This window comes from Watersipora subatra, chromosome 5, assembly GCF_963576615.1.
Source record: "Watersipora subatra chromosome 5, tzWatSuba1.1, whole genome shotgun sequence".
In the NCBI taxonomy this organism is placed as follows: Eukaryota; Metazoa; Bryozoa; class Gymnolaemata; order Cheilostomatida; family Watersiporidae; genus Watersipora; species Watersipora subatra.
Window position 1 is genome coordinate 25,274,802 of NC_088712.1, and position 25,650 is coordinate 25,300,451.

The following is a 25,650-nucleotide window of genomic DNA, read 5'->3' on the forward strand; positions in this document are numbered from 1 at the left end:
GACACTGACTCCCTCGCACCATTAACGAGACAAGTACAAGGATTGACCATGATAGTAAACAATCAGGCAAGACAAATAGAAAAAAATGAAGCGGAATTTTTTAGAAGAGATGAGCCATCAAGGAACTACAGAGTAGAAGATTTTGAATATTACGAATAGCCACAGTTCTCACCTACACAAATGGAACAAAATTTTGGACTAAAACGGATTCTTTTTTTCAAGAATTAACTCCACTCGGACTACGATTAAACAGACCAAGACTAGACGAAATTTCACGATAAATCTTTTAGACAACACGACACATATACGGGACATTTGACAAGGCTAAAGCAAGAAGTAAAAAAAATGTTCACGAAAAGAAGAGTACATCATTCATCAACACGACTAACCATCACATACTAATCATTTCTAGACAGCATAACTAGGAAGAATTTAACTCACCACATCAGAAATAACAGCGATCAGAATAAGAAACAACAGATAAAGTAATGACATGCTTAAGATGGCATGCTTATCGTTAGCTCGCTGTCTAAGAATGCTTACGGAATGCGAAAGTCAAACATCAAATAGACACCACGTGCAGTCAAGCGATACCGAAGATCCTATCATTGAAACCAGCCAGCCAAACTAACAGCTCAAGACGATATACAAGCTCCGCCCATCTTCAGAATGCAACAAGCTACGCAAATTCCACAAGCGACTGCCAGACAAGATCAATACTAACCCACTTGCAGCGCGCCTATAACCAACGCGAAGCCTGGACCAACAGACCATGACAGTAACGTAAGTATGAGCTAAATTATTGCCTCTACGCTTGACAGACTGATATTTGCCTAGTAGCACTTGCTATGACAATTATTCATGCTCTGACGCAACTAGTAACTGTCCATTTATCACTAGTAACTTGTCGTAATGCTCACCACATGCTAACATCTATATTCCCTTGACAGGTACAAGTGCCGTATTGTTTTATCAATCTCTGATAGTAGCTGATTGATTACCTAATTTGACTAAACATTTACACACACACACACAATTGATTCAACCTTGAGATAGGAGCTAAATTTAGCCACAAAAAAAAAAATATAATAATTATTGGCGTGTCTCACTCATGTAACAAAAATTGACTTTTGAATTTTTAGGATAGACTTTATTGTGAAATAGACACGGCACATACCAGAAAAAGAACTCGTTTAAAACTATTAACTTCTATTGTGACTTTCTATTTTTTTAGGATAAGACAGGCTAGTGATGAAAGCAGATGTTTGGACAATTTTTCTTTCTATAGGTAGCTCCAGCAGTGGAAAGTGAAAATGTTTTAAACACAACTGAGTCATGCATGTTATAACATTTATTTTGTGATTTTAGAATTCTAAAAAGACACGCCAGTTTTTGCTATAATGTTGTGTGAAGTTTCTATTTCAAGATTTAGTTTTCTTTCCTGACCATAAGACCAATGACTACTCGCCGCATACAACCACCCATACATACTGACATACGAGAGGACCCGTTTACTTTGCCAAGGGAGACGCAATACAAAACCAGGACAATAATACGCGACACCGAAAGGACAATTGACACTCACCTAGACCATATGGCAAACTAACAAACATATACTTCTACTACTAACATAAACCTTATTGCTTTGAGAAATAAAAAAAAACACTTTTATTTCCACTTTTAACATCTTTATGTTTTAGGATTCCATTCATGGTTTTGATTTTACGAATTATTATATATTTTTTTTTAACTCAGGTACATGGGTTTTCAATATCTTTATTCTAACCACAACTTTATAACTTCATTTCATTTTATATATTCTGTTTATTTTACTACCGTTATGCCAACAGCAACGTTACCACGGAATACGACATGAGGACATATCGTTCTTTAACAACGGGAGAAATGTTGTATGGAAATACTCCGAAAACATGATAACAGCAGGAATGTAGCCAAACCGCCGTACAAGCATCGAAACGCCTAAGAGACATCAAAAGATCCCCTAATTGGAAATGTCAAAATTATAATACATCAATCTGGAAACTGATGAGTCAACACCGCCTATGGAAACCGCCAAGGAATTTGGGAGTAATTATATCTATCCACCCATCACCAAGCACTACCAAAAATAACTGAACTTACCATCACCCTAAGCCAGTACTTTTCCATGACATGTTACAGTGCTGACGGAGACAATATTACGCAATCCTAGCATCCAGCCACAATCTCAGCGCACCTCCTGTGACGTATCCAAAGACAGTGTTCCTTCCAATGGACTTACTCCTACAACATAGTATATGATACAAACATTATATACCCGTCCTCAGGCTATCCTAAATGCCTATAAAAGCTAGTGTTTTTTAATAGCTCAGCCTCTTTGGCAATGACACTTACAGACGTGTAAGACTGAGCTTTAAGGGCAGACACAAGCTTGATGTTGGCGTAAGAGATTTATATTACTTAGTTCTTTCTCACTATTTGTTATCTTTCTCATATTCTAGAACTTTGTTACTGTATATTAGGTTTTGGTTCATGAAATAAAGAGTGTTGCTATTTGCTAACAATCAACATCGGAGCTTAGCTAGTTGAGGCTTGCACTAAAGATCTGGGTCAAGTCCCATAAATTGAACTCACACTTTAATCAATCGTTGAACAAACCAGGCGGCTTGCCTACACTTAATCAACCATAGTAAAATTAGTCTAGATTGGAGAAGAACTAACAGTGATTAATCATTGATGTTATTGTGCTGTCAAGTAAGTCAAATACTTCGATAACACATATAACAACACTAGCATTCGATTAGCTCTCCAATATGGCGCACGCGTTATGTATTATTATCAACGTAAAAGTCACGTGATGGCCATTCCAGGGGTTTTAAGTTCAATGGTACTCTGTTTGAAAATTGTAGTTGTCTGCTCTTTTCAGGTTTCAACGTTTCAAACGCCGCATCTGTTTCCGCTTGACAGATTTTATAACGCCTGTATCTGTTACTAAGCGCCATCGAAACATAGTTTGCCGGAAATTGCCAATGCGCAGTACAATGCGCGCGCAAAAGGGAGCGGCACACCGGTAACTTCTTCGTTCACAGACAGTAGCGTATTCATCGTAATTATTTGTTTGTTTTTGTTTTTATAAATAGATCCTGCAGATATTCATATGAATATATTGTGCAGGCCTCAAGTTTGTACAATCAAAAGTATAGACTAAAATTACAACCTCAAAAACAAAAAATAATAAAGCTTATTGTATGACATATATATCTCCGAGTTTCATATCTCGTATAGTTCTCGGAAGGAAGCTATTATGGTACTTGTTGTTATTTGCGGTTAAATTCATGGGCTGCGAGGCACGCTGACTTCTAGTGGTACAATGATCTTCATTTTTATTTTTACTAAAAAGCTCAGGAAACTTGTGTGATATTGCTCCTGGAGACTCGGAACAGGCGTCTCTGATCATTTTATATAACAAACATTTACGCAAGTTGGTTCTACGTTCCTCTAACGTCTCCAGGTTCATGTCTTTAATTAAGCCAGTTACACCAATACCGCGACCTTTAACATTGCAAATAAATCTTACAGCCTTTCTCTGAACCGCCTCAACCTGGTCAACCTCGTATCTCTTGTACGGGTCCCACACCTGGCATCCATACTCCAAAATAGGTCTAATAAAGGATTTATATGCAAGTAGTTTGAGAGCTTTAGGTGCACTAGATATAGATCTCCTTAAAAATCCTAGCATTTGACTGGCCTTTTTAACTTTGCAATCGATGTGATACTGCCACGAAAGGTCACTAGATAGCCACACTCCCAAGTATAGTGAATGGGTTTCAAACTGTAACAAACTTCCATTTAAAAAATATGGCAACTGGTCGTCAGAACATGCAGAACCTGAAAAACACATCACCTTACACTTTTCAATATTAAATTCTAGCTTCCACCTCTGAGACCAATCGAAGACAGCGTTTATGCTATTCTGAAAGTCGACAACAGTAAAGGAATTATCAATTGGGGCATAAACTATAGTGTCGTCCGCAAACAAACTAATATTACAATCAACACATTCAGACAAATCATTAATATACAACAAAAACAATCTAGGCCCCAAGACAGAACCCTGGGGTACCCCACTTGTAACACAACGACTCTCACTATTTACCCCTTTTATCGTAACTCTTTGAGTTCGCCCGGTTAAAAAATGTTTAATCCAGTCAACTAAAAAAGGACTAAGATTGTAGCGTTTCAGTTTATTAATTAAAAACATGTGAGGGACCTTGTCAAAGGCTTTTTTAAAATCTAAAATTAAAGCATGAGTTGGTACTTTTCTATCCAAAGCTTTTGCAATTGAGTGAATGGTAGATGTCAGTTGAGTCTCACAGGAGAGCCCAGCGCGGAAACCATGTTGAGAGGTGCTAATTATTTGATCTAGTTCGCTATTCAGTTTATGCAAAATGATGTGTTCCATAATCTTGCATGGAATGCTTGTCAGTGATATGGGCCTGTAATTCCCTGGAACTGTTCTGTCACCCTTTTTATGAAGGGGTACCACATTAGCCTCTTTCCATCTTGTGGGAACTCTACCAAGCCTTAATGACTCGTTAAAAACAATAGTTAGGCAGTCTGCAGTTTTTTCGGGCTGTAATTTCAACATATTACCATTAATACCATCTGGACCGGGGGCTTTTTTGATTTTAAGATCGTTAATCAATTTTAAAACGCCCAAGGCTGTAATATCGGCGGCCCAGTTTTCACACTGTTCGACATGCAACAGTTGTTCAGACTGACAAAATTGTTGCTGAAAAAAATCATTTAGCAGGTTTGTAATCTGTGGCAAGTTCTCTGTCAACTCGCCATTTGGTTGGGCAAGAGACTCAATGCTAGATGTATTGGTTTTCAAAGATTTAATATGTCTAAAAAAGGGTTTAGAATTACCCTGTTCCAATGGTGCAAAAACTTTAGTTTTTAGATAGTCATTTTTGGCTACTTGTATACTCTTTCTATACTTCCTTTGTTCATTTCTGTATTTCTGCAACAAAAAATTATCACCCGATTGTTTAAACCTCTTCCAAAGTCGTTTCTGATTACGAGATTTTCTCCTTATACTATAATTCAACCACAAATGTTTTTCATTCCTTATCTCTTTAGTTGGAACCGATAAGTTGATAGCTTGGATAAAGCTCTTTTCGAACATGTCCCATAGTTCATCAATTGAAACACTAGTGGTAACTGCATGTTTTAAATCACGCAAAAGATGATCAAGAGACTGCTCGAATTGAACCAAGTCACATTTATCATATAATAGGATGGTAGTCTTAGCAGCACTTTTAATTGATCTTGCACATTTGATTGAGAAAGTAATGATGTTGTGATCACTTAAGCTATTAGGGTATATCTCTAGATTTTCCACCATGCCTGGGTGGGTGGTCATCAGCAAGTCAAGAGTGTTTCCCTTAACATGGGTTGGATCAGTAACTAGTTGAGTATATCCTAATGAGAGTGTGTCACTGACAAATTTGTTGTGAAGAACCTTATTTGCGGTCTTTGGCTTCACTGAAGCAGGGTTTGTTTGCCAGCAAATTCCAGGAAAGTTAAAGTCGCCAACTAGCAAACTTTTTTCAATACCGCTACAATCCTCCAAAAAATTTAAAAAATCGGGATCGATGCAAGTTGGAGGCTTGTAGATACAAAACATTAAAAGCTTTTGCTCTGTGAATTCAATCGCTACTGCTTCTGTATCACAATTTAAAGAAACTGCTCTATGAGAGATTCCATTTCTGACAGCAATCAACACACCACCTCCATGAAGGTTTCGATCTCTTCGGTGAACAGTAAAATATTGACTATCAAAAAGTTCACTAGAATAGACCACGCTGTCCAGATGAGTTTCAGTAAAACATAAAACATCATACTCCATCGAAAGGTCCGATATATCGGCGGCTTTGCCCCTTATTGATCTAATATTGGTGTAGAAAATTTGAAAACAGTTTTTAGTTTCCCCTGGTCCAACACCTCCACAACTTCCCAGTTTTTTATTTTGAATGTCTTTTCCTGTGATTGTTGCCTAATTGCCTTCAACTTATCTACCAAAGCTCTCTCAGTTTTTCGTTCTTCCTGAGTTAAGTCAAGTTTCCCAAATACCCCTCCTGGCTTTATGGAGTTTAGCCTCCTTAAAAATGTCCATTTGTCTTCCTCACTTGGGAAGGAGACTTTTATTGGTCGATTATACTTGCTACTGTTTTGTGGCTTGCCACCAAGTCTCATGGCCGATTGAAATGTTTTGTCTAGTGACAGTTCATCTAAAAGTCCGTTCATCAGTGTTTCCACCGAATCACTGTGATCTTCCTTTACATTGAATACAATCGCATTAACCTTTCTATTCTGAACTTCTTGTTTGTTAACAGTGTTTTCTACCCTCTTCGCTATTTCATTGATTTGCTGAGTGGATTTCACCACTTCAGCGAAACTATTTGTTTGGACTCCAAGAATCTTTTCATCAAAGGAAGCAATAGTTTGTTCCTGATGATTCACTTTTTTTTCAATGTTTGCTACCATGGTCTTAATCTCTAATAAAGTGTCCTCATTGTGAGCTAACTTTGTTGCAGCTGCACTCGATTTAAAATTAGTATTCCTACATGTCTTGCATACATACAATACTGCATCCGATTGGCTGCGATGCATTTCTGCATACAGCTTAGCTGACACTCGATCATCACATTCAAGGTGGCACCAAAGGTCACAAAAATCACACAGCAATGCTTTTTGACTGGGGAGCACAGAAGTCTTGCAGCCAGCCAAACACACTGATTTAGCAACACTGCCATTACTAGAACAAATTATATCTCAGTTTGGAGAATTTTATAGTGAGTATCATGTTTCATTGTGTGCTAGGCCGATGAATTTAATTGTATGCAGTTAATAGAGCTTGTTTACTCAGTAAAACGTGTTTTAAGCTCAATTTGTCTCACATTCTCATGTCTAATTTGTGCTAATGCAGGCCAATCACTTACGATAACTTCTGCTCACTGACAATGTTGGCATACGACCGTGCTCGATTCAAACTGCACTATTAAGAATACATGATCTATTGGAGACTTTTTATTTGATATATCAAAATCATTTAAACTGCTAATTAATTATTATTAGGTAGAACTGATTGTATCTGAACCAAGACCAGCTTTAGTGTGCTCTGCTTCAAGTTATCCTAAGTTGATCGATCGCTTAACGTAATAGGTGATACACGCGATGAGTTGCGTGAGAGCATAGATATGTGGTTAATATCTGGGTAGACTCTTGTTGATCTCAAGATGTTCACGAGGTGTGATTACAAGTGTAGTGAGATCTTATAGCAGTACTCTTTGTTATTACTCTTTATTACATCACTCTATGGTAGGAGATGAGACAGACTTTTATGCAATTCTATCAGTAAGAATATCAAGTTTAATCCATGGTATAATTACATTTCTATCAGTCATCTAAGGGATACCATAAACCTATGCTAAGTACAATTATCTTCAGCGGTAGAACTTGGTTTCACTGATAAACCACTGTCTCTGCTCTAGGGATATATAACAGTATTATGTAGGAGAATATGACCAAGGAAGTTGAAGTTTTAAATCAGCCTCATTTTAGAGACAGTGAGGAGTTGGCATTTTTGAAGACTGCTTTTTTAAGCCATTTACTTTGTTTTGTCATGTGGTGAACCAATCATCGATCTCTTAGCTACATAATGACAAGTCATCGCTTGGATCTTTTTCTTTAAATGATATAATACTAATAATAATAATTTTGCATGTAAGAATCTTATTTTTTAAATGTAAATTTTATGACTTCAGTTATTTAGGCGCTTTAGAAATGCCTCATCCAATGAATTGTATATAATAAGTCATACTAAATAAGGTTCCCGGCATTTAAGCAATAGCTAGTCTACAGCATTCATACCGTTATCATCTTATAATGTATTGGTTACTGTGTAGTTCTGTAGGTTCAATAGACATTTGTGAACTTTATTATTATATATTTTTGTAATTTCATTTTAGCAATGGCTTCTGCTTCTCACGATATTGAGTGTGAATTTTGTGGTTTGAGAAATGAAAAAATAGTTGATCCTAAACAACTACCCTGCGGCCACATACACTGTATGCCATGCCTTACATCACACTATGAAAAGAACAAGATTTGCTGGTGCGGGCTTCAAAGCTGCGGGTAAGTAATATTCAACGTTACTGCGATGCTAACATTGTACATATGTAATACATTTGTGAACAAGCTATTAAGAAAGATTTATCGATTGGGCCCTTCTATTGTTCTAGAAGGCCATTCTTATTAAAGCTGTCTCTCAGATATTTTAATATTAAGTGACGAGTATATTAGTTCCATGCGATCGGTCACACACCTTTATAATTGACCATTGAGAAATGATGTTTGTACATTAATTGAAATTTTTTGTGTACATTTAATTCACTGGAAAGAGTGATCATCATCGGACAGGGTACAATATCCATTGGGTCTCTTGTCTCTAATTGCCTATTATTTCAACTATCCAACCAGCAAAGTCTTTAATGGTTTACTTGCAACACAATTGACATTACAGTTATTTGGTATCAAAAGGGTCACCATGTTTTACTCTGCTGTGTTGTAGGTGCAAAATATGTGGAAATGTGATTACAAGCTCTTAAAGGCTAAAAGACGACCAGTTAATCACAGTCATCACAAAAAGCCGTAGTTTGAAATCTCTTTATTTGGCTGACATACTCTAACATTTCGGTTATTGTTTTGACATGTGATGTTATCACATGAAATAAAAGGCTAGATATAAATGTCTCGCAGCACTGGTTTATGACAAATACTTTGGGTTCTCGCGGAAAGCCTGTATAAATATAAATGCTCAGTACTTCATATCATCGTTTCAGCCTGGTCTAATCAACTAGTCATAATCTGATCATGTGACCCGTACGTTATGCCAAATCGTGCAAACAGTCTCTGCAGCATTTTTTGATTATCGACAGTGACCAGCCGACTCCTCATGTTCATCAGAGAATGAGATGCACCTCTTCGAGCTAAGGTTAAAAAATTAAACGATTTTTTATGGAAGGTTTTAAAGATATCAGGGCTCAAGTGACAGCTTTACAATAAGAAAATAAATAATTTGACGAATAAGGTTGCATGAAAGTGTAAACAGAAGCCATCTTGTTCAACTACGTCCCATTTGAGCGGTTTAGGAAAGTGATTTAAATCTTTGACGCTTTCTTGATGGCTGCAATTGACTGTTTGTTTTTGAGCTTTTAGGAGCTGGTAATCACATTCCCACATATCTGCACCTACAATGCAGCATAGTAAAACATGGTGAATCTGTTGACATCAAATAACTGTAATGTGAATTTTGTATCAGGTCAACCTTTGATAATTGTGCCTATCTAATAATAAATATTTCTCTGTGACAACAAGTTAACCGATAGATGAACAATAGCCAATAAAACTTTGAATAATTGAGAATATTTCATAATTTAACTAATCTAAATTGAAAAGAAATGAGCTGCCCTGTATTATTTTATTACATTAGCATATTTATGACAGCACTTACTTCATATCTAAATATAGAATAGCGTGTAATCTAATATTATAGTTTTATTTACATATCATTAGGTTGCGCAATGTATAAACTATGATTTTTAGGAAGGTGTATAAGATGTCACCCGAATCATTGGCCGACTATGATGTTGATGCTGCAAGGCTATGTGACACTTGTACCAAGAGAGGACAACACAAACGTCAAGCTACATCATATTGCACAGATTGCTCTAGGAAATTCTGCAAAGAGCACCTTGAGGTATGTCTGACATATATTTGATTGGGGTGTTGGTGCCGTTATTCATAGCTTCAGAGTTCATCTGTCATGTGCATGTTTATTTTACATGGCAGCATGGTTACTGCTGTTTACCTCCGTTATTCATTAAATGTAAATATAATAGTCAGTTGTTTACTTGTCTCAACCAGCTGCAGTGCATCTCTCTTTAAATATTTACTTACCAAATTAGTAACATTTTTGTAATAAGGGTGTAATAAGGGTATGAGGCCTTTTAGCGCTGATCATTCAGTACTAGAACTTTGGAACTCAGTCTAAACAGTTTACGCTTAGTTACGCCGTTGAATCCGTCAGGTGATAATGCTTCTCATTTATTACTGGAACTCAGGCCAAACTGTTTACACTAAGTTATATCCTTTAATTACACAGAGAAACAATCCGAGGCGATTCATACCTGTAGACCTTTACACTAAGTGTAAATAAGGGGGTTTAGGCTACTATGAGTATTGCCTTTTCTTATTTCCTTATCCTCCTTGTAAATCACAGTGACTCCTATTGTCTGAAATAGTTCTGATTAGTATAAGAGCAAATGATTCACTAGTCAGTGCATGTCACAGCATTCCATGTAACTGCAAGTATAATACGCAGTCAGTACTGTGAATGGTCAATGTTATCTACTTATGTTAAGAACAATCATATTCTATATGATCTTCACTCTCTGTAGCAGTTTGGACACGCTATTACTCACAATCCTATTACTCACAATCCTATAACTTACAATCCTATTACGCGCGATGTGGCTTTATATGAAACAAAACTGCCCATTATCGTGCTGCAATGGATTGCTGTACATTGTTGCTGTCAAGAGTTTTAAGGGTAATAGTAGCACCATGACTTCTAAGGATGCAGCAACATGCGTGCTGTTATGTACTTTACACCAATTCTACTCAACTAGTTTATTACCTCATGGTATTCCCAACTAATTTCCTTCTAGGGGTAGAATATCTTATAATACTTTTAATAAGAAAGGCCTGTCATCATATTTGAATTGTTGTACTGCCAGGTCAACCGCTGGGGCGGAGATCCCGCTGTAAACGTAATTAGCTTTGTTTAGAAATAATACTGTAGCTACACTTTGCTTTTTTTAGCACCACGACAATGCCCTGGATGGTCATCACACAATATCCATGACCCAGTATTTGTCAAAAGTGAGCCAGCATCTGCCAGATATCTGTACGAAGCACGAGAATCAGCCGCTAGTGTTGGGATGTAAGGTCTGCCATACCATCAGTTGTATGAAATGTGTAACGGATTCAACCAAGTGTGAGACAGGTAAGTTTATTGAGTAAACACGGTACTTATTGTGGATAGCAGATTGACATTTACATATATCAGGTGGTAAATGCTAAGTACCCAACTAACAATTTTACGTTCCCAGAACGTTCCAGGGATGTTCCAAAAAGTCCCAGAAACGTTTCATCGTAACGTTGTCACAAGATTATTTGTAGACACATTTTCAATGTTCCAGAAACGTTATGGGAAATACATTGCTGGAACGTAACTCTCACAACGTTCCAGCAATGTTGTGGGAAATACATTGCTGGAACGTATTTCCCACACCATCCCAGCAACGTTGCGGGAAATACATTGCTGGAATGTTAGCAAATGATCTCGCATAACATTCCCACAATATTGGGAGAACATTGCGTAATATTCCACGAACATTTTTTCCATAATATTGGCTCAAGGCTATTAGCTAACATCCCAGGAAGGTTACGCCTAGAACATTGATGGGACATTAATGCGTAGGGATTTTCCAACTTAGTAGTATATAGTAGTATTCTTAGCTATTACGCATCGCTTTCCTTTCCGCATTGGTTCGTTGAGCTGAAACAAAATTTAAAGGCAGAAAAGTTGTTGACACATGGTTGGGCATTGGGTTCGCTCAACGAAAGTAATGATTTTATACTCATTAGCTAGTCAGACGTAGCTTTAATCTACTGTAAAATAGACTAGCGCATAACACTTGAAACCAACACAAAAAGTCCCAGAATGTGTTCAGTTGCCATGCACTCACACTGTCGCGTCATGGTATGACACTTTACAGCACCCAGAAAGCTTTATGGACCCTAGTCATTTTCGCGATACGTCTAATGAAGTGCGAAAATTGAAATTTGTAGTGACTTTTCAATTCATTTACATAAATCATTCAAAATTATCATTATTGTTTTTCATTATTTTGTTTGTTTCTATATCTGTGATAAAAAATCTATAAAATCTTTAATTTGCATCATTTTAAATAATTTTTTGTTATGAAAGGGTGACAACTTCCAAAAATTAAATCATGCGTTTTTGTACCATTTTAGCTAGAAAGTTAGTGGAAAAGGTTTGCTAACGTTATTATAACGTTGTTACAAAACATTGTTATTGAATGTCCCAGCAATGTTACAGGATTGCTACTTTGAAATTTTTGGGTGTAAACATTCACATAATATTGTTTTCTAATATATTCGGAATAGTATGGAGTTTAACCATTATGTAACATTGAGCAGATGATCTGGTGCAAAATTCCTACGACATGGGGAGAATATATTACAGAATATTCCACAAGCATGCCTTCCATGATGTTGCCTCAAAGATGTTAGCTAACATACCAGGAACGTTTTCATCCAGAACATTAGTTGGGTGTAACTGTGTAGACAATTTCTAACATTTTGATGTTTCACAGAATGATCCTCTAATGAATTGCGTACAACGTTACTATAATGTACCGAGCATAACCGCCGACAATATTTTTTCCTTAAGCTATACAACATTCCACCAACATTACATCTCCAAAGCAACCTAAATATATGAATGTTAACACTCAAACATTCAAAAGTAACATTCCTGAAACATTGCTGGGACAGTTTTTTGAATGTAAATATGATGTCACCCCATAATATTCCAGTTACATTTCAAGCCAATGTTGCATGAATGTTTGCACTCAAAAATTCCAGAGTAACGTTCCTGGGACATTCCTGGAACATTCATTTGAAGTTAAATATGAGGTCACACCATAATATTCCAACTACATTGCAAGCCAATGTTATATGAACGTTAACACTCGAACATTCCAGAGTAACGTTCCTGGGACATTTCTGGAACATTCATTTGAAGTTAAATATGATGTCACACCATAATATTCCAACTACATTGCAAGCCAATGTTATATGAATGTTAACACTCGAACATTCCAGAGTAACGTTCTTGGGACATTCCTGGAACATTCATTTGAAGTTAAATATGATGTCACACCATAATATTCTAATTACATTGCAAGCCAATGTTATATGAATGTTTTCACTCGAACATTCCAGAGTAACGTTCCTGGGACATTCCTAGGACATTCATTTGAAGTTAAATATGATGTCACACCACAATATTCTAGTTACATTGCAAGCCAATGTTATATGATTGTTAACACTCAAACATTCAAAAGTAACATACCTGAAACATTGCTACAAAATTCATTTGAAGTTAAATATGATGTCACACCACAATATTCTAGTTACATTGCAAGCCAATGTTATATGATTGTTAACACTCAAACATTCAAAAGTAACATTCCTGAAACATTGCTACAAAATTCATTTGAAGTTAAATATGGTGTCACACCATATTATTCTAGTTACATTGCAAACCAATAATATATGATTGTTAACCCTTGAACATTCAAAAGTAACATTTCTGTAACATTGCTAGGACATTCATTTGAAAGTACAATTGATGTAACACCATAATGTTCTAACTAGATTGCAAGCAAATGTTATATGAACATTAACCCTCGAACATTCAAAAGTAACATTCCAGAAACATTGCTGGGACAATTATTTGAATGTAAATATGATGTCACCCCATAATATTCCAGTTACATTTCAAGCCAATGTTACATGAATGTTTGCACTCGAACATTCCAGAGTAACGTTCCTGGGACATTCCTGGAACATTCATTTGAAGTTAAATATGATGCCACACCATAATATTCTAACTACATTGCAAGCCAATGTTATATGAACATTAACCCTCGAACATTCAAAAGTAACATTCCTGAAACATTGCTGGGACAATTATTTGAATGTAAATATGATGTCACCCCATAATATTCTAGTTACATTGCAAGCCAATGTTACATGAATGTTTGCACTCGAACATTCCAGAGTAACGTTCCTGGGACATTCCTGGGACATTCATTAATAATGTTCTCTAACGATGTTATGATAACGTTAGCAAAGTATATTCCTGTAACATTCTGCTGAACGTTATGATAATATTTTTGCACAACATTCTATGCAACGTTCCTGCGACATTGTTGGAACATAATTCTACAATGATCATCAAATAACGTTTGTAGAACGTTATGACAATGTTTGTTTGGAATGTTATTTCTGCGTAACGTTACGGAACATCCCAGGAATGTCGTTGTTAGTTGGGTAGTAAATGCTGGTGTCTACAAAGGCTGTTTGATATTTACACACTGTTCGGTCATTGTTTACAGGCTGATCATTGAAAAGGTATTTTATGTGAAAACATGAACTGCTCTAAGATAATAAAGAAATTAAAACCATGAACAAAATTATTCTATTAGTCAAGTTGTTACCGGTACCTAAAATGTACAATTCAGAATGCAAGTGTTAGAATACAACTGTCAATGTGTATAGGATCTGATGCAACTCCTTACTTCTCCATACTAAAACTACCAGCCACCACTACTAGTTACAAATAAATGTATTTAATCAATACACCAGATTAGAATAAGAGTAGTACAATATAGCACAATTGTCTTGTCTGTCTGCTCCTCTGGTAGTGTGTTTAGTAAATGTCCCGTAGGTCCTTACATATTCTTAGGTACGCCCTCTAGTTCAGGTTGGTCATGTTTTCTCCAGCCAGCCTTTGGCCAGTTGGTCTGACTAGTTTGAGTAGAGGACTGACATCCCTTACCAAGGAAAGTAGATGGTGCTGGTGTCGGACACTAGTACTAACATTTAGTAATTACTCCTACTTTTCCTTTAGTTTATGTCTCCCTTCTACTCAGTCTGATTGTATTTAGTGTAGCCATTTTTACATAATGTACATAATATTATAGAGTTTAAATTAGTCCTATAAAGATAAAGCTATTAAAAACAAAGTTGTTTAGATTTTCTTCTGCCTCTGAACAATATCAAATTACTTGATTCATTTTTTGAGAATATCTTTGTACCATAAAATTTCCATCTGAATGCCATGGCACTCTATTTTTTCAATCCCTTATAGCGGCGATCAAATAGAAGGGCCTTCATATAGAGGGAGCCTTCATATTGACGCTGGCTTGTATTTTTAATTAGCTTGTCTGAGTTTTGAAAGTTTAAACCTTTCTATGGGTGAATCAAATCTTGCTTATATTTTGCAATCTTCTTCGAGCATTAACCCTTCCTTTGTGATGTTAACCCTTCCTTTGTGATGTTAACCCTTTGTGATGTTAACCCTTCCTTTGTGATGTTAACCCTTCCTTTGTGACGTTAACCCTTCTTTTGTGATGTTAACCCTTCATTTGTGATGTTAACCCTTCATTTGTGATGTTAACCCTTCCTCTGTTATGTTAACCCTTCCTTTGTGATGTTAACCCTTCCTTTGTGATGGTAACCCTTCCTTTGTGATGTTAACCCTTCCTTTGTGATGTTAACCCTTCCTTTGTGATGTTAACCATTCCTTTGTGATGTTAACCCTTCCTTTGTGATGTTAACCCTTCCTTTGTGACGTTAACCCTTCTTTTGTGATGTTAACCCTTCCTTTGTGATGTTAACCCTTCATTTGTGATGTTAACCCTTCCTTTGTGATGTTAACCCTTCCTTTGTGATGTTAACCCTTCCTTTGTGATGTTAACCCTTCTTTTGTGATGTTAACCCTTCCTTTGTGATGTTAACCCTTCCTTTGTGATGTTAACCCTTCCTTTGTGATGTTAACCCTTCCTTTGTGATGTCAACCCTTCCTTTGTGATGTTAACCCTTCCTTTTTGATGTTACCCCCTTCCTTTGTGATGTTAACCCTTCCTTTGTGATGTTAACCCTTCATTTGTGATGTTAACCCTTCTGTTGTGATGTTAACCCTTTCTTTGTGATGTTAACCCTTCCTTTGTGATGTTAACCCTTCATTTGTGATGTTAACCCTTCTGTTGTGATGTTAACCCTTTCTTTGTGATGTTAACCCTTCCTTTGTGATGTTAACCCTTCTGTTGTGATGTTTACCCTTTCGGATGATATAAATTTGCTAACTTACTTCTAACTTGTCATAATCTCTATTTAAATATACATTGGGAATCTGAGGGAATATATCTACCAGTTGATATCTACTGCTTACAATTAACATGCTATGATTTGATAGCCTTTGCTTTGCTGTGCAATTCGCTGAAGCTTTCAATTTATTTATTTCTAAATTTGAAGACTTTTTTTGTTTAACAACTGTAATCAACAGTGTTGCATAAAAGATCATTGTATTCATTAATATGTTTGCTACAGTTTACAATGAAAACTAGCTTCTAATGTGCAATAGAAAAAGAGTTATGAGTGTCGACCGATTGCAAGCTGAGTTAAGATAAACATAAGGATACTATCAAATAATATCTTATAAATCTGCAAGTTCATAAATTATATATATAAAGTCTATCACTTGCTACAAACATATTCAAGAACAAGTGACATAAACTAGTCATACTTTTAATACCTGTAGGAATAGAAATGAGCATTTTTGAAACCAATAATTGCACCATTTGCCTGGCTAGCTGCATTTTGATTGTTACTTTCAATAGACAAACTTTTTTGTGTTGCCCAATACTTTCTACAATGTCTTCTAATCTCCACCCTTCTTCTACACTGCTAAACTAGTAAAATGTAAATTTTTTTCACATAAATGGTTTTACCAAGATTGCATTGAACAAACAACTCCTGGCAGCCTGATTATTAGCCTAATGCAGTTACTAAGTATTTCTATGATGTCGCTTTTAAAATTTCACTGAAAAAGCTGCAAAGCTTTGAAGTTGGAGAATGGAATTTGGTACAAACAGAAACAGTATAAAAATTAGTTGTTATTTATGTAATTAAGTTATTATTAGTATGAATTTGTAGACGCATTTCTACTGATCACTTGCTACTAGCGTTTCATGTATTTATTCCATTCCAACAATCGAGGTAATCTTGCACAGGTGTACCACATGACTTCCAATCCCTGGAAGATCTGGCAGCCTTCCTGCTGAACACCATAATAACAGAAGAGAGTACAACCAAGGATGAGGAATATGAAAAACTATTCAAGGAAGTATCCAAGTTACAGACAGACTTTGATGATGAAACACAAGCCATGCTTCTACTTATCCATGAGACTAGAGATAGTCAGGTTTGCAATTATTGTTTATGTTGAAATACCCTGGCTGCCTTCTTTCTTATGTTATACCCAAGTAGTTGCTGTGACATAATAGCATTTGATGTGATTTGAGAAAAAGGCTACAATTTCATGAAAATTATGAAAATAGGCTACATAATCTTACTCCAGCTATTGTTTTTCCTAACTTTATATCCAAAAAATTGGAGAAAGAGAAGAAGAGGGAGTACAACTCCTGAATGTTTGCTTATCTATGATTTGCATTTCCTCTACTATTTCCTGTTACAGCTAAATGAGATTAAACTTAAATATGACACATTAGAGAAACATGTGCTGGAAAACCGACAGCAGTCACAGACTAAAATTGCTGACTTCATAGAAGACGAGCTGCTCAAGCAGTGGAATAGTCTGAGGATCAATAAGGAGTTGCTAGAAACTGGGACTAAGAGCCATCCCCCGGTAAGCTATTGGCCAGGATTGCTACTCACGAGTTCAATAATGTTCAGGATTTCATGGACATGATGGTATTGTAAATATATTGTAGATATATGGGTATGCCTGTGTGTGTACAAATGCTTGTGTAGTGTGTATATTCTGGTTTACCAGTGTACACTAGTGCTTGTGGTGTATACATGTTGGTATAACTGTGTGTACTAGCGCTTGTACACTGTGTATGTTTTGGTATACTTGTATGTACTATACTTGTGTAGTATATATATTCTGGAATACCTGTGTGTATTAGCGCTTGAGTAGTGTATATACTTAGGTATGCCAGTGTTTACTACTGCTTGCACAGTGTATATGTTTTGGTATACCTTTGTGTACCAACGCTTGTGTAGTGTGATGTTTTATTAAACCTGAGTGATATCGCTAATCTAGTGTATATTTTTTTGTAAACTTGTTGGTACTAGTGCTAGTGTAGTGTATATATTTTCGTATTGGGTAGTTTATATAATTGGGTATGCTTGTGTATACTAGTGATTGTGTATTGTATATATTTTAACTAAACTGTGAGTACTAGTGCTGGTGTTATATAAGTAATTTGTTATACCTGGTTGTACTAGTTCTTAGGTAGCGTTTCTGTTTTTGTATAACTTTGTGTACTAGTGCTTGTGTGTTGGGTATTTTCTTGTATACCGGTTTGGAGTAGTTCTTATGTACTCTATATTTCGGTACACCTGCGTTGTACCATTACATGTTTGTCATATATATTTATTTTTGTAAACTTGTGTGTACTAGTGCTTGTGTTGTGTATAGATTGTAGTATACTTGCCACTATCAGTGTTTGTGTAGTGTATATGTTTTGGAAGATCTGTGTGTGCTTGTGTAGTGTATATATCAAGATATACCAGTGTGTACCAGTGTGTACCAGTGCTTGCACAGTGTATATGTTTTAGTAATTCTCTATGTACCAGTTCTTGTTTTGTATATGTCTTTTGGTATACCAGTTTGTACTTTTGCTTGCGTAATGGAAATATTTTTGTGAAATTCTTTGTAGTAGTGTTTCGTAAAGTGTATATATTGTAGTGTATAGATCTGTACTAGTGCTTGTATACTGTTTACATTTTAGTTTACCTGTAGGCATAAGTACTTGTGCGGTGTATATATTATGATAGACCTATGTGTACTGCTGCTTGTGTACTTTATATATTGTGGTGTACAGACGCTCCCCAACTTACAAACGAGTTATGTTCCGAACGATCGTTCGTAAGGTGAATTTGTTCTTCAAAAAAGTTGCTTCAGTGCTATATTTTGTATTATAATTTATGTTTAAGGCCTATATAAGTATTTGAAGGTTTATATAAGTACGTTTAAGGCTTGTATAAGTAACTTGTATTGGTTTGTACTGAAAAACTGGTTTGTTCGTCGCTTATATTGTTGTCATACCAACACACTAGCTATCCTATTTATTCACCTCGTTAGGCAGTGTTCTCGCCGTTAGCCGGAATGGTTGATATTATTGTGTATAAAGGAGCGCGTTCATTTAGTTGAGCAGAGCAGATAGCTATACGCCCCTTGGCTAGTGAAATTTATTTCGCTAATAAAAAGCTGAATAAAGCTACACACTCTCTGTTATTTTTATTTATTAATCTAGATTGTGCCAAGTAAAGGTCGGCAGATTATTTTACAATACGTACAGTAAAGATAAAAATGTTCTTTGCGCACTGGAGATACGTTCACGCACAACTGCACTGCAACGAACTGGGCAGAGGAAGGTGGATGCTGGGTGGTGCTTCCGAGTAGCGCCTCTTTCCGCCGCTAATAGCGTCGGTATTAGTGGCGCACATATGCGCATACATGTTCGTATGTTCCGTTGTTCGTTACTCGAATGTTTGTAAGTAAGGGAGCTTCTGTACATGTGAATACTAGGGCTAAAGTAGTGTATATATTTTAGTATACCGCGGCACTAACGCTTGTGTCGGTATTCCTCTTTTAGTATACATGTATGTTTGTACTAATCCTTGTGTAGTATATATATATATATATATATATATATATTGTTTTATACCTTTTTGAGCTGATGTTTTGTATATCTTTTTGTATATCAGTGCATCTTAGTTCATGGGTAGTATATATATAATTTGATATATCTGTGTAGACTGGTGTGCATAGTATATATACTTTAGTATACACAGGTGTAGTAGTCCTTTGGTACTGAGTACTTTATGGTATGTCTGTAGGCATTAGTCCTTGTGCAGTGTATATATGTTTGTTTACCGGTTTAGATTAGCGCTTGTGTATTATGTGTGTTTTGGTATACCCGTGTGTACTAGTGCATATGTAGTATATATATTTTATATGCCTGTCGTAACTAGTGCCTTTGTACTCTATATATTTTGGTACACCTTTGTGTATTAGTGTTCGTTTTTACTAGCGCGAGTGTAGTGTATATACTTCGATACACTAGTGTGTACTAGGACTTGTGTAGTATATATGTTCTGGTATACATGTCTGTACTAGTGCTGGTGTAGTGTATATATTTTGATGAATCTATTTTTACTAGGGTTAGTGTTGTGTATATATTTTGGTATACCTGTATGTACCAGTGCTTGCGTAGGTTACATATTCTACTAAAAGGGTTCTTAACAGCGCTTTGGTGGTGTATATATTTATGTACTTGTGTGTACTAGTCCATGTGTAGTTTAGATATTATGGTATTACCTGTGTGTACTAGCGTTTGTGTAGTGTATATATTTTGGAATACCTGTTTCTACTTGTGCTTGTGTAGTATATATATTTTGGTACACTCGTGCGTACTAGTGCTGGTGTTGTATATGTAATTTGGTATACCTGACTACTAGTGCTTGGGTAGCGTCTATGTTTTTGTATAACTTTAAGTATCAATGCTTGTGTGCTAGGTATTTTCTTGTATGCCAATGTAAACTAGTGCTCGTGTACTCTATATATTTCGGTACACCTGTGTTGTAATATTACATGTTTGGCATATATCATATTTTTGGTATACTTATGTGTACTAGTGTTTGTGTTGTGTATAGATTATAGTATACTTGCCTCTATCAGTGTTTGTGTAGTGTATATATCGAGATATACCAGTGCGTACCAGTGCTTGCACAGTGTATATATTTTAGTAATACAATTTAGTAATGTACCATTGCTTGTTTTGTATATCTCTTTTGGTATACCATTTTGTGCTTGTGTAACAAAAATATTTTGTGAAACTGTTTGTAGTAGTGTTTGTAAAGTGTATATAGTTTAGTGTACACATCTGTACTAGTGCTTGTATATTGTATACCTTTTGGTATACCTGTAGGCATTAGTATTTGTGCAGTGTATATATTTTGGTAGACCTACATGTACTGCTGCTTGTGTAGTGTATATGTTTTGTTGTACCTGTGCGTACTAGTGCATGTGTATTATATATACTTTTGGTATGCTTGTGTGAACTTGTTCTTGGGTCTTTTCTATATTTTGGTATACTTGTGAGTACTAGTGCTTAGGTTGTGTACATATTTTAGTATACTTAGGCACTAATGCTTGTGTGGTGTATATATTTTAGTATACGCATGTGTACTACTCTTTGCGTAGTATATATTGTTTTGTAAATATTTTGGTGATGTTGTAGTGTATATATATTTGTACACCAGCGTATATTAGTGCATGGGCAGTGTATATAATTTGAGATATTTGTGTAAACTAATGTGTGTAGTTTATATACCTTGGTATAGTGTAGTAGTGCTTGTGTACTGTATGTGTTTTGGTGTGCCTGTAGGCATTAGTACTTGTGTAGTGTATATATTTTGGTATACCTTTGTGTAGTAGTGCTTGTGTAGTATGTATATTTTGGTATACCAATGTGTACTAGTGTTTGTGTATAGTATGTATATTTTGGTATACCTTTGAGTAGTAGTGCTTTCGTAGTATGTATATTTTGGTATACCTTTGTGTACTAGTGCTTGTGTAGTATGTATATTTTGGTATACCAATGTGTACTAGTGCTTGTGTAGTATGTATGTTTTGGTATATCTGTGTGTACTAATGTTTGTGTAGTGTATATAGTTTGGTATATATGGGTGTACTAGTGCTTGTGTAGTCTGTGTATTTTGGCATATTTGTGTGAACTATTGTTTGTGTAGTGTATATATTTTTGTATACCTGTATGTACTAATGCTTATGTAGTGTATATATTTTGGTATACTACTGCATAGTAGTGCTTGTGTAGTGTGTATATTTTGGTGTACCTTTGTGTACTAGTGTTTGTGTAATATATATGTTTTCGTCCTAAGCTCTTTAAAGTCAAAAAGCCAACAGGTAATCGCAGCCATCACAAAAACGCCTTAGGTTGGAATCCCTTTCCAAAACTGTTTGAATGTGATACAGTTGAACACTATGTGATTTTGTTTACACTTTCATGCACCCTCATTCGTCGAAATATTTCTACAAATAAACTTCACGCATTCAATAAACTTCAATTAACCGTTAGCGAACCTCTCAAATTTTTTTTTCGAAAATGATTCCAGAAGAAACCTCCGGCGATGTTGTTCTTACGACCTGTCTCTTGCATATTTGGCCATATGGTAGCTTTAAAAAATATATCATTTTATTGCATCTCAAAGATTACTCGTGTCGCCAAGAAGAAACCTGTTTGAAGTGGTGATCGCATCTCCATGTTCTCATATGTTGGGGCACTCGTATTTAGAGATATGACTGTATACGATGACCATATCATTAGTTATTAACACAATACATGGAATTTATTTGTCGATTTCTATGAGTTCCTCTATTAGGATCACTCTATGTGTAGGCTGCAATTGTGAGAGGATTCAAAGAGTTGAAGGCAGAGTTGGACAGAATTGCTAAAGAATATTTACCAAAACTCAAACTCACAGATCAGCTACAGTTAAAGCAGACGGGTATGAATAACTATAAATATGTTTTCCACCCTCATAGAAGGCTGGCCACACTGTATGTCTCCTAATGATGCTAACACCAATTTAGTTAGCAAATGACATTTGGACTCAAAGGTTTAGGCTTTGCTGGAAGCTAAATGATTGTAAGGCTAGATATTTGATCGAAGGTAACTCTATTACAGAATGTTGTAACTTCCTTTGCTATTACCACCTTGCTACCACGAGATAATTAATGTGGAAGACTTTTGGTCAACAGTAATCGAATAGCTTGTCATTTCATTCAATCGAATATTTAAGTGATACCAGCAATGGTTTGCCTTTCTTCTTGCAGGTGAACTTACACAAGTTCCTAACAGATTTGATCAGAAAGTATCAGTACTTGTGATTTCTTACAGAGATATTTAAGATTAAAATTGACGAAACATTCAGATCAAAATATGGTTCCTTTTTGGTGTCTCATAGTTTCAAAGAGACTGACAGAATTAAACTGTGTAACCCGCAACTTGAACACAATGACTGATTTCCACTACAGCAACAAAACTAGGTATTCTATGTGCTGAATACACAGTAATAACAAATATAGTAAAATGTTACTCGCTGAAATCACTCTCACAACGCCTGAATGAGATATGATGCTCGATCTCTCTCAGCTCAGGGTTATTCTTTAATAGTTAGAGTGAAAATGAAACCGAAAACAAATGGGTGATAATATTTTAGATGCTGAAAAAGTTGTTGTTTTACGAAGTTAATAATGAACCTTAGCTTTTATTATACACTGTACAGTAGTAGGCCTACAAGTACAGTATGTATAAGTAGCTCAGGTATTATTTACTAATATTGATTTCACATAAAGTGTTGAAAGAATGTGTCAACAAGTTAAATGATTCATTGTACTGCTGAAGGCCAGGTTTTGTAGCATGGCTACTAGTGTACTGATGGTATAACATGAGGCTATACAGTCCCTTTATCTATTTTTGGTTAAATTCTCGGTTTACTCCAGGCAGTAGCTCTTATCAAGTGACATTCAGTGACCGTATGATTTAAAGATTAGCTACTCATATGCCATCAAAATGGTTCCTTGCATTGTCAATGTGTTTGCAATGTGTTGGTGATGCCTTGTGGATGTTTCATTTATTAACAGACATCTTAGTGAAAATCAGTAGAGAAAGTAAACTAGCATGTCTGTAATTGGATGAAATAGTAAATATTACCCTCATTCTACTTAATTAATTTCTAATACATGCTGGTTGCATTCATGATTACCTTTCAATTGATGGGTTCCCTGACAACAAACAGCTTTCCATATATAAACAAACATATTTCCTTGAGTAAATATATACAGATGTCATTTGTATAAATTGGAATCATTTCAGAGCGTGTAATCATAATCATGTAGATCTTTGAGGTAAATCTTTTTTTTGCAATGTAACTTCTCATGCAATTGCCGCCGTCATGTATAAGCCTCCCACCAATTTTTCTGAGGTTATTTGTGAGTTTCAGGAATGCAGCCAGTCTAAGCAACACCCATGATTTTCACAATCATTAATTTAACCCAGCCACAATATTTGTTTATCAAATGCATTCTGTGTGTCTCTCGTTACACTCGTGCTTTGGCCGACTAAAAGGCAATCTGCCAATGAGTGTCCACATAGTTGAGTGGGATGTGGTTTGCTCACAGAAAATTACAGTACATTAAACCAGTGCCACATCAGCAAGCACAGTTTGTAACACATGCCATTGAGAAGCAAAAATATGACCCCTTGTTTTAATTTAAAGGTTTAGATACGTCGCGAAGCACCGGCGACAGCATCACAGGCTATTAGCGGTGATATGGGAACCTGTGCACCGAGTACCGCGGGTACTGGTTGCCGGCGGCAACGCAAGAGTTTAGCGCTGTTCTAATCTCGCGATGAGCCTTGGGCAAAACTCTCCTGAAATGCACTGAAGAGGGGAAGGTCAGCATTATCAAAGCGGAGTGGCGAAAGAACATTTTTATGCCATTATTAGCGATGCAGCTTCATGCAAACAAAAGCCGCCCAGCGTAGCTTAATTTGGTTGCGCAATATCACTGCAGGTGTCTCGCAATCGATATGGGAACCAGGCTTTATAATACTAACAAGAAAGTTTTTATATGTGCCTAACCAACATGTAAGACAGCTGTGGTAAATTTCTGTGACATTGCGATGTTAACCCTGATTGGTAGAACAGTATTAGTCATTGACTTGGCCTGGTCAATTCTGAACCCAGCCACACCTTTCTGTTTAGCTATCATTAATATCTAAAGGTTAGTTCACACTGTATCACAGTATCTCTGTGTTAATCCTACACACTACATGGTGATCATTTGTTGCAACATTATTCACACTTTCTCTAGAACTTCAGTATTTACATCAACATGAATATTCCCTGACATAATGTTCATATTACACAATGTAGTGGCTGAAGTTATGAAATACTAGTCAGGCAGCAACTATACTGTAGACTACACAATCCATGACATTCAATCACTGTTAATGCATAGTGCACAGTGATTGTTGCACATGTTGCAGGCTGTCATAGATGTTTAGCAAAATATGGGGCAACTTTGACAGCTGCATTGTTTTCTGACATATCCTTAGTAAATGCATCAGTCTATGATGCCTTCACTATGTCATACGCTGATTTAGTGTGAACTGGCCTTTATGGATCACTGTATATGCATTTTACCATACAAGTGTACCATATATACAATGAGGGAGGCGTACATGTATTTATATGTATAGTAATTGTGAGAGTTTAGAAAGCAATTTAAATGTTCTGAAATTATGAAGTTATGGTTCCTACTTAAGATAACTCTATTTTCAATCTTGAGGTATTTCCTATCGAATAAGGGTCTGCAAGACAACCTCTGGGAAATAGGGTTTATTACTGGTTTATTACTAAAACTGATCAGTTAGCCTCAGACCCAGTGATTGAAATATAGCTTATGTAGCAAATAACTGAGTTTTGTTGTTCCATTGTCAATAATGTGCAGTCTCAATGTATTTGATACTATATGCTGCCCAATCAGGTCCTACTGTATGAGATGCCATCAACACTTTCATATTGTAA

General features: G+C 36.0%; 1 long non-coding RNA gene across 1 annotated transcript in view; it reads right to left on the minus strand.

The window, feature by feature from the left end:
- The window catches only part of LOC137396171 (uncharacterized), a 419,486-nt gene extending 418,580 nt beyond the window's left edge, over window positions 1–906 (minus strand). Inside the window, exon 1 of the long non-coding RNA XR_010978492.1 lies at window positions 442–906. This is a non-coding gene — a long non-coding RNA (uncharacterized lncRNA). The remainder of the gene's footprint in view (window positions 1–441) is intronic.
- Window positions 907–25,650: the final 24,744 nt, after the last annotated feature.